We start from the raw sequence: 14,403 nt of genomic DNA on the forward strand, positions 1-14,403 counted from the left end.
TTCTCTCGACTGTTTCCCGCACATATTGAAAGTGTGTTAATCAGTCTTTCAACTACTAATCTAGCATTTCTAAAGGCGAAACTTGAAAAATCAATTGAAAGTTTCATTAACCCAATGGTGAAGAAATCGTGGTCCTCGTTGAATCTATTCCTTGATTCTTCACGCAAATATGGACCTATGAAAATTGTTTTAATCATGTCTTTTAATTGAATATTGGGTTATGAGTTTAATTTAATTTAATAAATTAGCAAATAGTTTAAAATAGACTAATAGAATGATGATATGTTTTTCATTAAAATGACGAGTATATTTGTGATAAAGTATAACGATAAGGTATATTTGAGCTCAAAATATAATGACGGAGGTATACGGAGTAATTAAGGAAAGTCCGAAAGCGAGAATACGTGTCCGTTGGTGTTTGCTGCAGCCTGCCTAATAGAGGACCTTTTTTCCGTGGATCGTGACAGCATTTAGCTTTACTTTCACTAAATTACACTAAACATCTCTATTATAGAGTCCGGAACCAAAATGGTTCCAAAAAAAAAAATTTGAATCAAAATGCCTCAACAAAAAAAAAAAGTTACTAAAGTACCTATAGCGCAGTATTTTACTGCGCTATAGCACTAACGGAGACGGCCCCGTTAAGTCCTATAACGCAGTAAAATAATGCGCTATACGGAATACGATGCAGAGTATAACGCATGATTTTACTGTGTTATAGGACTTTGCTTCTCTCCTATAACGCAGTAAAATCATGCGTTATAGTCTTCCACTATAACTCAATCGGGTTCCACCACTGCTCCCTCCAGTGGCTTTTTTTTTTCAAAAACGCCAATGGAGGGCAGGTTGTTGTGGTCCCCACGCATTAAAAACGTCATTTTCTAGTAAATTTCATCCGGAAAGTTTAGATTCTCGGTATATTCAAGTCAAGGAGCAAGATTCTAAGTTTGAATTTTGAGAAAAAGCGGCGTACAACTCGATTAAAATATCTATAAAAAATCTTCGATTAAGGTTTTCTACTATGAACTTTTGTTATTATTTTGTTATATACATTGTATTGCATGCATGTTTAACATGTAATCGTCATTATTAAAAAAATCATTTTTGTTTTTGGGTTTGATCGGCTGGGGGCAGTGGCTTAGGCCACTGTTCCGTTTTTTTTTTTTTTTTTTTTAATTCATTATTTGTTAAATGTTTATGAATTGTTAATTGTTAAATGTTTATGCATTGTTAATTCATTATATGTTTATGAGTTGTTAATTTGGTTAATTATTTATGAATTGTTAACATTGTTAATTTGTTATATGTTTATGAGTTGAATTTGGTTAATTATTTATGAATTGTTAATGAATTGTTATTTTGTTAATTGAGTATTTATTAAATATTCTTTATGAATTGAAAGAAGTTGATTGGTAATGAATTATTATATTGTTAACATTTTGTTTGGATGATTGTTATGTATTGTTTTGACATTTATCGTATTATGTTGTATTATATAGGACCAAATCAGTGGTTACATAAAATAGAACCTCTCGTCGTTACATAACAATAAAATTAAAGTAGCAATCAAAGCAAACATTTTATTTATACTAACAACATAATATAATACAATAGGTAACAACCATCCAAACAAGTTGTAAACGATTATGAAATGTTAATCTATACAATTTTAAAAGCATGATTATATATGTTAAATAAAAAAATTATCTTAAAAAGAATAGTTAAAGTTCTTCTTTTCATAAATACATAAGCTAACGAAAAAAATATAAAGTTTATAGGAAAATATGTGGTCGACGAATATGAACTCTTAGTTTAATTTTATCGTGGTTGTGTTGGCTATTTGGTCAACTAAAAATATATCACATATTCAAAATATAGTTTCAAACAAATATTACTGCTAAATTTCGATTAGTTAATATAATTTATCTTTCATTTCAAGAATAACGACTAATTTAGTTTGTACAGACCAGACTCTTTCATGGATCCAAATGTTCCACCTAGGGCCGATGATCACCCGGGGCCCGCTGATAGATCAGTATTGTCTTTGCAAGACAATCATAGGTCAGAGTTATTATGGGCCGGTAGTATAGGGATATCTACTAGGCTCCGTCCCCGTAGGCTGCAGAGAGCGTGGACTCTTTTACACGAGCACCCCCCACATCCTCGCGTGTTGGAGATATTGTTTCGGGACGGCATCTACCGTTGCGTGTCCGTTGGTCGGGTACAGCATGATTGGGCGCTCATCACGGCCATGGTTGAGCGGTGGAGGCCAGAGACACATACCTTCCATCTTCGCACTGGTGAGGCCACGACTACACTTGAGGATGTAGAGGTCCTCTTTGGATTGCGGGTTGATGGAGAGCCACTGTACACTCGGTACGAGCCTCCTCCTAGTCGGACGTGGGTGACAGAGTTGACTAGGCTCACCCACTTCGTGCCTGATGCCGCGGCCCAGATATCCGGACAGAGTCGAGTTCAGCTTAGTGCACTCTGCACTTATTTGGAGGGTCTGGATCCGGTTGGTGACGGCACCCCGCAGGACGATGTTGATCGTCATGCCCGTTTGTACCTGCTTATTATATTCGGGGGCATCTTGTTCCCGAATTCATCGGGTGCCTTTGTCAGTTTACGTTACTTGGTTTTTTTGGAGCATCTGGACCACTTGGGAGACTACAGCTGGGGCGGTGCTGTTTTGGTGTATCTTTACAGATGCCTGTGCCGAGCGTCTATTGGTGCTATCAGAGATGTGTGTGGATTTTTTGCTCTTCTCCAGGTAATATTTAAGTGTGCGTTCCTGTAATGTCAACAAACCTCTTGAAAGGGCGACTAAAAAATCGTATTTTCTAATATCGCTTACAGTTATGGGCGTGGGAGAGGATGCTGCCTTTTCAGCCCGTACCTAGACATCACCTCGAGATTAACATGCCTTATGCGAGGAGGTGGACAGCGGGTTTTGACCGGGATGTCGATACGCACCACAGTATTCTTTCATTCCGGGACCAGCTTGCTCACATGACGGATGATGCGGTAAAACTATTTAAATTTACATTAATAATTTAATTAAACGTCTTTTCTACATGGTGATCACTGATTTGTATTTATATGTTATGCAGCTATTTATATGGACGTCGTACGCTGCTATATTAGATGGTTTGCCCCCTTTCTGTAGGGCAGGTTAGGGGGTTTGGAGGTCGCGGTGTCCATTGATACACCTGGACATCGTAGAAGATCACATGCCTGAGCGTGTCTTACGACAGTTTGGGCATACACAGAGTATACCCCCTGATGTCCGTCATGAGCTCCGACACTACCAGCGGGACGATCGGGCTGCCATTGATGATTATTTTTTGGCTTTCATGGATGTACAGCTCCACCGTTGGGAGAACAGGTTGGGCACTTTAGCGGTGGTCGGCCATTTGACTCCCATTGAGCATTACATGCGCTGGTACCATCAGATCACACGCCGATTGATTGGCAACCCAGCTTTGCGTCCCCCTAGGGATGTAGGATAATCAGCACTCGCGGGGCAGTACGAGGCATTGGTAAGTTTATCGTATTTAGATTTATCTAATTTCATTAATTGTTACGTTTTAAAAATAAACTTTTTTTGTTTCTGTTAAACACAAATGCAGCTGGTAGCCATACAGCGTTTACGCATCTTGGGGTTAGAGCATATGCCTTACCCTGGGCTTGCGGGGCTTGCCGCGGAGATGGTTAGGATTTCCGAGGATGGTATCCGCCAGGCAAGCGAGATTAGGCGCATGGCGGAGCCTGTTTCGGAGGCTGAGTATCAGGCAGCACCGGGGGCTCTCAAAGGAGGAGGCCATGTTGGCAGAGGACGCCGTGCTGCCGGAGGACGCCGTTCGCGTAGAGGACGCGGCGCTGCTGCCGGAGGACCTGGTGGTGGAGGACTGGTAGATGAGGCGGATGAGGCCGATCCCATTCCAGAGGGAGTTCACGGTCTAGTCCATCCGCAGCCCTTCCAGGCCGGTGGCAGCTCACCTGGAGACTCACCTACGTTTACGCCGGCGCTCTTACTTGCTGAGATACCCGGGTCTTCATCACAGCCGAGCCATAATGCATACATGGAGGAGCGTGATAACGTTGATTGGGCGGCGTTACGCGCTTCATTAGCTGATGAGCAGCCTGTGAGAAATTTAGAGAGAGCCCGGATTCTTGACTTTGATGAGATTTTGATCCCGGTTAGTATTTAAAATACATATTTGTTCATTTAAATTATTTATTTTAAATATATATATATATATATATATGTTATTCATTATTTAGTAATATTTTATATTTTAGGATTCGGCGCCAGCGGGTCCATCAGAGCCACCCACTCAGCCTGCCGAGGCAGAAGTGTCTTCTCATGAGACTACCGAAGCGCATGTAAGTTTTTTACTTAAAACTAATTTTATTCAATATAAGGTCAATATTTAATATACATATTTGATCATTTAAAGTACTTATTATTTCATTTTTTTCATATTTTAGGATTCGGCGCCAGCGGGTCCATCAGAGCCACCCACTCAGGCATTTTCTCATGGGTCTGCCGAGCCAGCAGTGTCTTCCCATATGACTACCGAGCCACATGTAAGCTTTTTATTAAAATTTATTTTATTCAATATAAGGTCAATATTTAATATACATATTTGATCATTTAAAGTACTTATTATTTCATTTTTTTCATATTTTAGGATTCGGCGCCAGTGGGTCCACAGGAGCTGCCCATTCCGGAGCATTCTCATCAGCCTGCCGAGGTAGAGGTGTCTTTTCATGAGACTACCGAGGCGCATGTAAGTTTTTTACTTAAACTAATTTTATTCAATATAAGGTAAATGTTTATTTAATTTTTATAACCTTTACTTGGACTTCGAACAGCATTTCGTCCAGGAGACTACCTCATATTCACCATCACACCCATCTCAGGAGGCTACAGACCCATCTCAGGAGCCTTCTCAGGCGCCCGTTGACACACAGTTTTGATTAAATAAATAACGTTAATGTATTCAACATAAATAAGAAATGGTACTAATATTTATATATTTTTCAGGTTCATCCTTCGGCGCCTGCGGTGGCGACTCCCGACGAGGAAGAGGTCCAGTTTCCAGACCCAGCTCAGCCTGAGGTTCTGAGCGTGCCAGCGGGACAAGATCCCAAGAAGAAGCACGTTCTAGTTAAGGGCGCAAGGGTTAGGCGAAGAGGAGATGATCATGACTTGGAGCGCCCGGTTATTAAGAGGAAAAAGGGCGACGGAGACGATGGCGAGGGCGGTGGGGATGGTATGAGCCTTAGGCCTAGGGATAGTCTCCGCCATACTACATGTGGGACTCATCCTCGATAGTGTATATACATTAGTGTTGTACAATTTATCGTAAATATTATACATTTTTTTGCATATTTATAAATATTATCATTAGTCTTTATTATTGATAATAAAAAAAAAACGTGACACATTCGAAATAAAGTTAAGCATTAATTTAAAAATAAGACGAAACCCTAAAAGATAAATAACTTAAAGCTAATGACTACAAGTCTTCAAACAAAAAAGGACTTCGAGCACTTTTCAACTATTAAAACGACAATTCAAAGTATCACGTATTCTTGATGTGTTGAGCCTATTTTATTAATTGTACAAATATAACTAGAGCTCTATATAAAATATTGAAGTTTCGGAGTCTTAAAGCATGATTAATATACGACTAAACTACGTAAAAAAGATAAAATTACGTAATAAGGGAAGAATGGAAAGGGAAGTTGTGATTTTATGGTGTCCTATAACGCAGTAAAATCATGCGTTATACTCTGCATCGTATTCCGTATAGCGCATTATTTTACTGCGTTATAGGACTTAACGGGGCCGTCTCCGTTAGTGCTATAGCGCAGTAAAATATTGCGCTATAGGTATTTTAGTAACTTTTTTTTTTGTTAGGGCATTTTGGTTCAAAATGTTTTTTTTTTAGCCATTTTGGTTCCGGACCCTCTATTATACGAATTAATTACAAATACACCTATTATATTTTTAATATATTATAAACTTGATCTTCTTGCTATAAAATTCTACACAAATATTATATCTCAATAAAAAGGGCCAAATATACCGCTGTACTATCGAAAAAGAGCCAAATATATCCATAGTTATATTTTGGGTTCAAATATACCCTTGCCATAATACTTTATCACAAATATAATCCTCATTTTAACGGAGAAACACGTGTCATCATTTTATTGGTCTATTTTAAACTATCTCCTAATTAATTAAAATTAAACCCGTAACCAAATATTACTACTAATATAGAAGCCACAAAGTTGAGGAGCTTCGGGTCAACATTAGGGCTGTTCAAAACCGAACCGCAATCGATAACCCAACCGCAAAATAGGTTTATTGGTATCGGGTAATTGGATTAACGGATGGGGAATGGTTTGGAATTTTATAGTTAACGGCTTAACGGTGCGGGGGACGGTTTCCTCATTTTCCCTATTGGTTTAGCCGTTAACCCGTTAAGAATAATTAAATTATAAATATATCCCTATGTATATAAAGTACTATTAGAAATACTAATACTAATCTTTGAGCCTAAAACTCATTTTTCTTCCCGCAACATGGTAGCAGTTTCGCATTTTCCTTATTCCTTCTGCCTGGTGTTTGTTTCTTATTATCTCATGTTACCAACTAGAATCATTCAAAACCTTTTTACTTTCCTTGGATGTTTCTTCCCTTTTCTATGGTGAAGATGAGAACGAGATAGGATTACTAGTGGTTGTTTGAAAGAAATAAGTTTTCTTATGGACATTGACACGCTTTAGTATGAAAATCTCATACTTAATCTGCACAGTTTATTTAATAACGATACTTTAGTAAAAATTTAATTCGTATTCCAATAATTTAAAATTATGCGCCCAAGAATACCCACCATGAGTAATACATCAATTTAAATCATGCGATATGAAGCAAATAGGGTCAAATGTGAGTTCGCAACCTATACACTATCAATATTGAGCCTTTTGTGTTTAGATAATTTTGTACTGATGCAGTAGTCCGAGCAATAGAAGGAAAAAAAATTCTCATTTACTTTATTGATTAACTGATAAACCGACCATTAACCGCTAAATCCACACCGAACCAACCGATATCTTATTGGTTGGTTAGCGGATTGAGATATTTAAAAAACTGATATTCGATAAGCCGAACCGTTAAGCACAATTATCCAACCGAACAGCCCGATAAGCACCCCTAGTCAACATGCCTGCATCAGTTGTATGCTTGGCATGACATCAAGGGCTATTTGGTAACTTAGGATAAAATGCTTATTTTGATTGGTCCAATTAAGTAAATAACCGTGAATGCATTATCAGCTTTAGACTACAAAGACACTTCTGTCCATCCAAATCGCGTAGTATGTTTTTAGTGGACCGCTTCCACTTTATGAAGTGGTTTGATGCAATGGCGGATCCAGGATTTTGAGTTCGTGGGTGTTTAAGTTTCTTAACATAAAGTACTACGAATCACATCGTATAAGTATTACGGACGCCGTGAAACTGTAATGGATAAGGACAACTAGCTAGAAAAAAGATTGGTGGGTTTTACCGTTATTCTAGAGGACCAATTCGTCTTTAGAAGGGGTAGCTTTGGAGTCCATTTTTAAATAGATTTTTTTCTTTTTTTTTGTTACAGTGAGTCAAATAAAGTAAAAAAGAAGAAAAAAAATGTAAAACAAAAGTCAGTGAAGAAGAACTGAAAAACTATGGAGTATTGGGTCAAAATAGTGGAGAAAAGTAAGACTGTTAACCGGTCCGGTTGGACCGGTTAAAATTGGTAACCGGAACCAGAACCGTAACCGGAATCGGTGGACCGGTTTACTGGTCTACCAGGTTTCTCTACCGCGCCGGTTTTTACAAAAATACGACTGATTAACCCGTTAACCGGTCAATTTTTTTTTTCAAATATTGTTGCTGTCCACTGGACCGTTGGGCAACGGTCCATTTTGCAAAAATGGTCATTGCCAACGGCTCCAAATGGCCATTTTGGCCTCCCAACCCCCCCCCCCCCCCCCCAAACTTTTTTTTTATACACTTTAAACCATCCCCCACGCCTATATAAACCCCTCTCCATTTTCAATCTTAATCCACACCAATTTGTTTTTTAATCGACACCAATTCAATCTTCTCTTTCTCTCAATTATAGCTACTTTGCAACAATGAGCCACTTTAAATTTCTCTCAATTAAATATTATAAATTTTTATTCTAGTTTCAATTATTAATTTTGCAATTATAAAAAAAAAAATTGTTGGTGGAGTTGGTGATTTTGCAACAATCCGAAGTAGCTCCAAAGCTTTGGTGAATTTGCAATTCTAGCCGCCTTCACTTTGGTGGAAATTATTTTGGCCATTTGGTACCTTCGTTCCAACTCTATCTTTATTTTCTGCTATTTAATTTACGCAATTTAATTTGTTGCAATTTATTTTCTTGTGATTTATTTGTGTGTGATTTAAATTATTGCTATTTAATAATGTCAAAGAGAGTGAGACGCGGTGGCGGTAGTAGTGGTACTGTTAGGGATGGGTTTATGGAGGAAACATTTGTGAACGAAACACCTAATTTAGGTATTAATATTGGTGGAAATAATCCACTTTTAGATCATGAGGTAACGCAACACTATACCGGCACTTTGAATGAAATTGATGATGATGAAACACAAGCCCCCAAAAATCCCATAGGAGATACACATCCTGCACAATCACATACACAAGACAAACCGCTAAAAACTCGTAAGCCAACCGCTAGAATTTGAAAATTTATGACTAAAGATAAGGAAAGACAATTAGCTATATGTAATTTATGTAACAAAGAATTTGTTTCTAGGCAACAAACTAGTAAGGATAGTGGAACGGGTTCACTAACAGGTCATATGAGATCTAGGCATAAGGATGTTTAGGGAGAGAAAATAGGTTCAAATGTGAGGGGTATTCAACAAATAATAGACTCACGAACCGGTAGAAATTTTAGCTATAACAAGAAAAAAGATCGTATAGAAATAGCTAAAATGGTTGCTTTTGATGCTCTACCATTTTCCTTTTCTTCGGGTTTGGGTTTTGTTACTTATATTCAACGTTGTTATAATCCGTTGTTTGAGGGTATTCCTAGAAGTACTTGTAGATCGAATATTATATATTTATATACAAAATATAGATTTTATTTGCGCCATGTATTTAATTCTTTAAATTGTAGTGTTTTTCTTACCGCCGATTTGGGTCATAATCTTAACAAGTTAGATTTTTTTTGCTATTATATGTCATTGGATTGATGATAATTGGGTGATGCAAAAAAGAATTATAGTTTTTTTATATGATAAAGGGAAAGGTCGTCATGACGGAAAATTTTTAGCGGATTCAATGTCAACTATTATGAATTTTTTTAACATTTGTAGAAAAACACTTTGTATTGCTTTAGATAATGCTTCTAATAATATAAAGTCGGTTGGTTTTTTAAAAAGGGAATTAAACACTCCGCTAGAAAATATTTTTCATGTGAGATGTAGTTGTCATATTTTAAACTTGATTGTTAAACATGGTCTTGACTATTTTGAAGATTTTATTCAAAAAAGTTAGAAATGCGGATGCTTTTCTTTTTTGTAATTCTAATAAGTAAAAAATGAGAGATTTTAAGAATTCTTGTTTGCAAAATGGCCTTAGACCTAGGAAAATTCAAGTAGAAGTTGACACTAGGTGGAACTATACGTACATTATATTACAATAAGCATGTGATTATAGGATTCCCATACAACAAGTTCACAACCATTTTAATACGGATAGTGATGATTGCATAAATATTAACGATTGGGAAGATGTTAAGGAATGTATTGAACTTTTACAAAAAAATTATAATGCAAGTCTTGCTTTTTCTAGACAATTCTATCCCACGGTAACCAGAATTTTAGCCTACTTAACGGAAATAGCTAAAGTTTTATATGAGTATAAAGATAAATCCGGTTATCAAGCGGCTATTTTTTCCATGACAACAAAATTTAAGAAGTATTTTTTTCGCATCCCAACTTTATTTATATTGGGTTCTCTTTTAAATCTTTGTTTTAAAATATCTTATACTAGAGGATTGATTGGTCAAATTTATAAATATTTAGAAATTTCTGAGGGAGTTAAACCATCTTTACTTGACGCCAGCTCGCGGTTGATGCCGAATTTAGAAAAGTTTTTACTCATTATTCTACTTTGGAAGAAAGTGCTACACCCGTTGCTCTACGCCCTACTACTTCTCAAAGTAGCAAAAAGGGCTTGTCGGGTTTGTCGAATTTAAAAGTTTTACATTCACATCCAACTCCTTCTCATAATGCAAACTTTAATGAATATCACCTTTATTTGATGCAGCCAATGTGGATATCAACTAACTAGATGATTTGAACGTCTTAGCATGGTGGAAGAAATACAAGGCGAGTCATCAGATACTTTCAAGAATGGCTCGAGATACCCTTACGGTTCAAATATCAACCGTGGCTTCGGAAAGTGCATTTAGCCAAGGAAGACAACAAATTGGAGACCATAGACACTCATTATTCAGATTTAGCTTGCAAGTACTAGTTTGCATTCGCGATTGGATTAGATCGGAGCGTTGCAACCAAAACTTAGAAGCGGTGGAAGGCGAAGAGGAAGAGATTGAAGATTTGACAACAAGTGGAGTAGACCAAATGGAATCCTTTGAAGATATCTCAATGACCGAATATAATATTGTGGAGATTAGCCAAATGATTGATACTTTTTGATTTTATTCTCGTACTACTTTTTGCAACTCATGTATTATTTGCAAGTTGAAAAAAATTACAACTTACAAATAAATGTTATCCATGAATGAATAAAATATATGGCTCATTGAGCTTTCTTCTATTTACTTGTGTTCATATTCTTACTTAAGTTAGGAATATACCTAAAATATACTAAGAATATACTTATAATATACATCTACTTAAATTAAAAAATAGAAAGTTATATACTTGATATATATATATATATATAATTGTTCCTTTACAGATGTGTTGCTAGCGTAGTATTGCATTTGTTCAAAAAAAAATGGTCTGTACTTAATGTGTGTTTTATTTCTTGTAGAAACCATGATCATGCTACTTTTACCATTGATTCGAGCCATCGGAGAAAATCAATGAGTTCGGAAACAAATTGGAGGTATGCGGAATGTGGCGACGCATAACTAGGAGAAGTGAAAAGGAGATACAAATGAAAAACGAGATTAAGAAACTGAAAGAGAAAAAGATGAATACCAAAGTGCCTTAATAGAGTTTCATTTGGTTAATAATGATGTGTGTTTGAGTTGTAGCGTGTAGCCTTCAAATGGGCCTCTTAAAGCATGAATACATGTAATTACGATGTGTAGATGTACCTTTTACTTTTCTATGTAATGAATTGTTTGGATAAATGATATCAAATGTTATTTCTCATAAAAAAGAAGTCATTGACTCCCAGTGTTGCGCTCTTAAGAACATCATTTTTTCCAATAACTGATTTTGCTATAGATACAATTAAGGCTGAATATGAATTGGTGTTCTATTTTCGTGGATTGGGTATTACTCTCTTAGCAAGAAAGAAGACAGAGCGCCATAGCAATAGAGAAGTAGTACTTTTGGAGGTAAAAAGTAGTCTCTGTTCAAAAGTTAACCTTGGTTAAGGTTATGACTAAAAGTGCTCTACTTTAATAAAGAATAAAGACTATTAATACACCATGTGAAAGAATATGTATTATTTTGATCTAAAACCAAATAAAGGTGTATGAGTAGATCTAACTGGGATAAAAATAAAAGGAAAGTAGCTAGCTTGATAATATAAGGAAAATGTTTATTAAAAAGGACATGTTAACTTAGAAGTGAGAATTGAACTCTCACTGCCCCACTTTCATAACCTTCCAGCACCTTTTATTGGCCAAAGCACCCATAAAACTTTTTACTACGGGGGTGCTCGCTAACTTTATATATTCATTTTCTTACATTTTCAATATAATAACACACACTCTTTCGCTAGTTCAATGGGTGCTTAAGTCCCCAAATTTGATATGTAGATCCGCCCCTGGTTTGATGTTTGATGTCAAATGGTTTGTAATCGTTTGCTACAATTATCTCAAACTCGTGAATTTCTTTTGAGGTTGTATTAGTTTTTCATTTTTGTTTAAAATGAATATTTTCTAATGAAACTGATATTATGCTTAAATTTCTTAATCCAAATAGTGTTTCATCCACTAATGCTTAATTTAATCAAGCCTGCTAAACTATAAAGTGGACTAAACAGTAATAGCAAAAAGATATTTTAATATTCACGAGAAATAAAAAAAACATAATGAATCAAACATCAAAGCTTATTAAATGGCCTAATCTAACTTAGTGATTATAATCCAAATAACATAATAGGTTATTTGGTTTTACTAATTAGTGATAAAAATTCATTGCTATCCAGGATAACGAGAAATTACCATTAAAGATTGTGATTGAATGAATATGATCATTTCACCATTAATAAAGGTTTCAGATTCAAGATGTTGGGGTGAACAGAATTTTCATATAACAATCGCCATCAGTTATCACTATTTAGTCACCATCTCACGACTATCATCATTGTCCATTGACCAGCTATTGCTAAAGCCCAACATCATATAAGTAATTTACTAATAACATAAATTCAAAAGCACTAAATTAAATTAACATTGCGATCATTTATAGATACTTTAGTTCTAATTGCTTGAACCAAACTTCACAGGAGAAAAAAGAGAATTTACACAGTAATTGGGCGCGAGTTGAGCCTGGACCTATTCCAACTAGTCTAATTAAAAGACGATACCCATACCTTATATCCGATTATAATAGTCCTATCGAGAGAGGTTGATCATTCTCCGGTGACCAGAATTCGGACACTTCTAATCAGAATTCGGACCATACCTTATATCCGATTATTGAAAGTGTGTTAATCAGTCTTTCAAATGCTAATCTAGCATTTCTAAAGGCGAAACCTTGGAAAATCAATTGAAAGTTTCATTAACCCAATGGCGAAAAAATCGCAGTCCTCGTTGAATCCATTCCTTGATTCTTCACCCAAATATGGACCTATGAAACTGTTTTAATCAACTCTTTTAATTGGATATTGGTTATGAGTTTAATTTTAATTAATTAGAGGATAGTTTAAAAAAACTAATAGAATGATGGCTTATGCCCCTCCATTAAAATAATGGGTATATTTGTGATAAAATATAACGGTAAGGTATATTTGGGCCCAAAGTATAATGGCAGGGGTATATTTAGATTCAAAATATAACGAGGGCTATATTTGACCTTTTTCCGATAATATTCCAAGTGTAAAGTCGATTTATCTTATGTTTAAAAAAATTATCTGGCATACTAAAAATTAGAATACTCAATTTTAATTATATAATGTAAAACATTTGTGGATCTTGATCTAAATTTCTCATAATGATTTTTTTTTTCTAAACAAGTTTTCAAGAACAAAGAACAATATTTGAGTTGAAATCTCTTTTAATAACGATATAAGTAATGTAACTTTAATTGTATAACAAAATAGTATGTATATTAAGCGAATTTTAATTTTAGACTGGGACTCACACACTTACTAATAGCTTATACACGTTTTAATTCACATATGACAAGTTTTTTTTTTTAATCCGACAAGTGTTTATCGTTTGAAAAGATTCTACAAAATGAATTATCTTATAATGAATTTCAATGATGCAAATATTAATGCTAGTAATATAGATATTAAATCATTCAAATAACATGGAAATATCCTACAAACACGTGTTTATCTAGTTTATTATCTTTTACTTATAACTTCTGATTTGTGTGCAAATAATATTTTGGTAATAATTTCTAAATCATTAGAAAATATCTAATATAAACTTTTCGTGTTTAAAATAAGAAATCAAGATATATTTATTATTTATGTACGTGATATTGTAATATACCTCATTTTAACTTTCATATTTATGTCTTTTTGAATAACGAGAATTGGTATACTATTATTTTTAATCATATATGATAATGATACAAATTCCCTATTTTTGAGAAGTTTAATACTCATGGTAAGAATAATATTAGTTTGTTGTAACACTATTCGTTTTTAGTCAACTTCAAGTAGAATAATATTTTTATATTTATAATTTAACTTAAAAATTATTTTATTCTTAAAGCCGTAAAAAAATAAATAAATTAGTCATGTAAAATGTTAAAGATATGTTTAATGATTCTTAATTTCCTTTTTTCTTTTTCTTAAAATTTTCTTTTTCATGCCAATCAAATAGCTTAGAGCATCATAATATTTTGGGATAAAATATGTATTGTTGGTTTCACGCATAAATTGAAGTCCTGAAGAGTTAAAGGACCC

This window comes from Lycium barbarum, chromosome 6 (genome assembly GCF_019175385.1).
Source record: "Lycium barbarum isolate Lr01 chromosome 6, ASM1917538v2, whole genome shotgun sequence".
NCBI lineage: Eukaryota > Viridiplantae > Streptophyta > Magnoliopsida > Solanales > Solanaceae > Lycium > Lycium barbarum.